This window comes from Drosophila sechellia, unplaced genomic scaffold (assembly GCF_004382195.2).
Source record: "Drosophila sechellia strain sech25 unplaced genomic scaffold, ASM438219v1 U_41, whole genome shotgun sequence".
Taxonomy (NCBI): domain Eukaryota; kingdom Metazoa; phylum Arthropoda; class Insecta; order Diptera; family Drosophilidae; genus Drosophila; species Drosophila sechellia.
Genome location: NW_022611316.1, coordinates 8,395 through 12,500, shown reverse-complemented (window position 1 = coordinate 12,500; position 4,106 = coordinate 8,395). Strand labels below are relative to the sequence as shown.

The 4,106-nt window shown below is 44.6% G+C and overlaps 1 non-coding gene across 1 annotated transcript in view; it reads right to left on the bottom strand.

Annotated features, from left to right (window-relative positions):
• LOC116803291 overlaps positions 1–207 on the bottom strand; it is a 1,995-nt gene extending 1,788 nt beyond the window's left edge. The window contains exon 1 of the ribosomal RNA XR_004363528.1: positions 1–207. This exon is cut by the window's left edge and continues 1,788 nt beyond it. This is a non-coding gene — a ribosomal RNA (small subunit ribosomal RNA).
• Between the last annotated feature and the right edge of the window lie 3,899 nt (positions 208–4,106).

Below are 4,106 nucleotides of genomic sequence, written 5' to 3'. Positions count from 1 at the left end.
AAAGCACATGTCCCATAAGGTTCATGTTTTAATTGCATGTATTAGCTCTAGAATTACCACAGTTATCCAAGTAACTGTTAACGATCTAAGGAACCATAACTGATATAATGAGCCTTTTGCGGTTTCACTTTTAATTCGTGTGTACTTAGACATGCATGGCTTAATCTTTGAGACAAGCATATAACTACTGGCAGGATCAACCAGAATAATGTTTTTCCTTCATATTCCATTCATATTTTTTGAATCGAAATAAGCAATATAATAGATATATAGATTTTTCACATTATATAATTCCATGATTTTTATTATATTGAATAAAATTCAATATTTCGCCTTTGGGTAAAATTTTAAATATATAAATATAAGTAAAAAATCTATTCTATTACGGCCATTTTTATATAGCATTCGTAATCCATATTTTCATTTTTAATTTATACTTGTTTTACCAATATAACAAGAATTTCATATAATTATTGTAATATATATGTTTCTATAATTTTATCTTTTTATATATACATATTTCATTATAAAATATCATTTTATTTCCAACATACATAATTATTGTATCCACACATGTACAATTTTTGTTTAACCAATATAAATATTAAGTTAAATCATTTGCATTTTGAAGATAAATTTAAAATTTATCTCTTTTCATATATCTCTCTGGTAATATATAACATAAAACCAAGCGCATATGATAATATTTCCACATTTAATATATAATTTTATATTTCTTTCATAAGAATCCATATTTGTATTATACCGTAACGATATAATAATCCAACTATACGGCAGGTAATAAATTAATATTTGCCTGCCTCCAAAAATTAACGATAATATATGGAAACGATTTGTTATTCTATATATAATAGAAACTTGACTTTTGTTTCAACGATATTATCTAAAAAGCGTATATTCCTATTATCCGCGGAGCCAAGTCCCGTGTTCTATAGAACTGAGAAACAAATTTGTACGGATAATAATATACTTTATTTTATGTAACCAATATAAACATAATCCGAAATAAATATTTCGAATAATGCGGGAGGTCGGCAACCACTGCCTACCTATAGTAGTTTTTGAACCCGCTGTCCTCAAAGCGGGTATTTTCAATTCCGTTTGCCACCCAACATACGGTCTATTCTCTTATATATTAAGAGATTATAGGAACATTTCATTTTTTTTCCATTATTCATATATAATATTTTTTTTTTTTTTTTTTTTTTCTTTAGCGTGCGTTTATTTATTTAAAATCTGTCCTAGTGGACAATAATTAAATGGTTTTGCGGGGGAACATTAGCTTAAGGGATACTATTGTACATGTATTTGTGGCGGGTTTTATATGTGTTGTCTATTGTTGTGGAAGATCGAGAGGGTGTCTCCTCATGAGACGTCTGCTTGTTTGGCTATTGTCTAACAGGTTGGTGGCGAGGTGGTTAGGGTGGTTTTCGAGCCTTTTCAGGTATCTCTCGCTGAGCCTGGAGATTTCATCAGCGACTTGTGGGATTCCAAGTTCCCTATGTATGGCGACATTCTCGTGGTAGGGATGCGCATTACAGGCAATTCTCAAGCACCTATTCTGGAACCGCTGTATACGCAGGCGATTCGTGTGGCTTGCCGTGCCCCATAGCTGTATCCCGTAGGTCCAGATGGGCTTGAGAATTGCCTTGTACACCAGGATTTTGTGGTTCTGCCTTAGCTTGGACCCTCTCCCAATAAGCCAATGCATCTGCCTCAGACGCGCATCGGCCTGTATGCGTTTGCTGACGATGTGGGGACGCCAAGTGAGCCTGCGGTCCAGGGTAAGTCCTAGGTACTTGGGTGCGGGTGCGTTGGGAATGATGACTCCGTTTAGCGTGACCGGTGGGCAGTCTCCTCTCCTTAGTGCAAATGTTGTTTGGGTAGATTTTTCCGCGTTCACTACGATGTTCCACCTGCTGAGCCAGGGATGTAGCGCGTCCATTTGCCTTTGGATTGTTTCGGAGGCTTCTCGTGGGTCGGATGAGGAGGCGAGGAAAGCCGTGTCATCTGCATAAGTCGCTATAGTTAGGTTCCTGGAGGGGATTATGGGAAGGTCTGCGGTGTAAAGGGTGTACAGTATTGGTCCGAGCACACTGCCTTGCGGAACTCCAGCTCTGATCAGTCTGGGTAGGCTTATTGCACTTCCGCATCTGACTTGGAATGCTCTTCCCTCAGTGTAGGATTTGAGGAGGGTAAAATGGGGGCTTGGGAGGTAGGATTTGAGTTTATGGAGGAGTCCAGGATGCCAAACTCTGTCGAATGCCTGCTTCACGTCGAGCATTACAGCGCAGCAGTATTTCTTTTGCTCGAATGCCTCGAGGATCCGTTCGACTAGCCGGTGGCATTGCTCTGGTGTTCCGTGGGAGCGCCTGAAGCCAAACTGGTGATCGGGGATCAAACCAGCCTCATCCAGTACTGGCAATACTCTGCGCAAAAATACTCTTTCGAGTATTTTGGAGAGGATTGCCAGCAAACTAATCGGACGATAGGAGGCGAGATTGGCTTCAGGCTTACCAGGCTTGAGGAGGACAATAACCTCTGCTCTTTTCCACTCTTCCGGGAAGTACCCTAGCCGGAAGCAGCTGTTGTAAATGCTGGCCAGCATTTGTGTGCAGCGGGATGGGAGCATTTTTAGGGCCGCCGCATCTATACGATCCAGGCCTGGAGATTTGTTGTTCTTCAGTAGAGCAATCTCCTGCGCAACTTCCTCAGGGTCGACTGGTTCCAACGGGGGACCGGGAGAGCTTGGGCTATTGAGAAACCGGGCTGTTTCAGCATGTTCTTCGGCAGTGCAGCAGTCGAACGGAGAGAAGGCGTTGTAAAGGTGTTCGGCGAAAGCTTCTGCTCTTTCAGCATCCGAAAGGCACCAGGATCCATCTGCTTTGCGCACTGCGGAAACCTTTTTGGCTGGTCGTTTAATGTGGCGGGTGACGTTCCACAGATTGTGGTCTGGGTCCCCGGGAGAGAGTTCCTCGAGGAATCTGAGGAAGGAGTCCTGGCGTAGGCTGGAGATCTTGTCCTTCAACTCCTTTGTGGCGTGATTGAGCGCTGTTTTGTCTCTTGGATTGCGCGTCAAGAACCAAACTCTCCTGAGACGCCTCTTCTCAGTCACGAGTGCCGCAATTTCCGGGGACCAGAGGTGGAGGTCCCTGCTAGGTGTTCTCGCAGTCTTTGGTGGCGGTGGGCTTGCGAATTCCGCAGCGTTTTGCATCTGCCTGGTGAGATTCCCGATAGCTTCATCAATGTTCCTGGGTGTGTTGAGGATGGGGTTCGGATTGACGGTGGAGAGCATCCAGGACGCGAACTTGGCGGCGTCGGTATATTTTCCAGTGAGCCTTCTGAGCGGGGTTTTCCTGAGGACTGGCGTGTTGATTAGCACGTTTATTGCACAGTGGTCTGACAGGAGATCAGCATTTGTTGTGCAGCTGATCTTCGCATGCCCTATGCCTTTCGACACAGCAAAGTCCAGTAGGTCTGGAGTCTTGAGGGGATTCGTTGGCCAGTGAGTGGGCTCGCCAGTGGAGTGGCAGTCCAGTCGGTGGCGTTGCAGGTACCCAAACAGAGTTTTCCCTTTGGGGTTGTTGGCGCGCGATCCCCACCAAGAATGTTTGGCGTTATAATCTCCAGCTGCTATGAAGCGGGGCCCAAAATGCTCGAAGAACTCACTGAGGTGAGATGCTGTTATGCGGTATCTGGGGGGAAAGTAGACCGCTCCAATGTCTAAATCTCCTTGCGGGCTGACAATCCTGATGACAGGACATTGTGCCCAGTCTTGCTGAAACGCGGGCAGCTCTAGGTATTGAATACCGCTCCTGATGAGGATGGCTGCTCCACCGCGTGCTCTGCCAGAAGGATGGTCTGCATGGATGAGGTCATATCCGCTGATATTAAAGTGGGATCTGGGGGAGAAGTGGGTTTCGGCTACGAGTAGGATATCGATCTGGTGGGTCTTCAGATGGTGCTCGACTATGGCCTTGCTGTTCTGCAGGCCGTTCGCATTCCAGACGACTAGGTGGAGCTTTAGTTGCATGACTTGCTGTTGAGAATGGTGGCCACCAGCTGTGTCATCTGGGTGAACATGC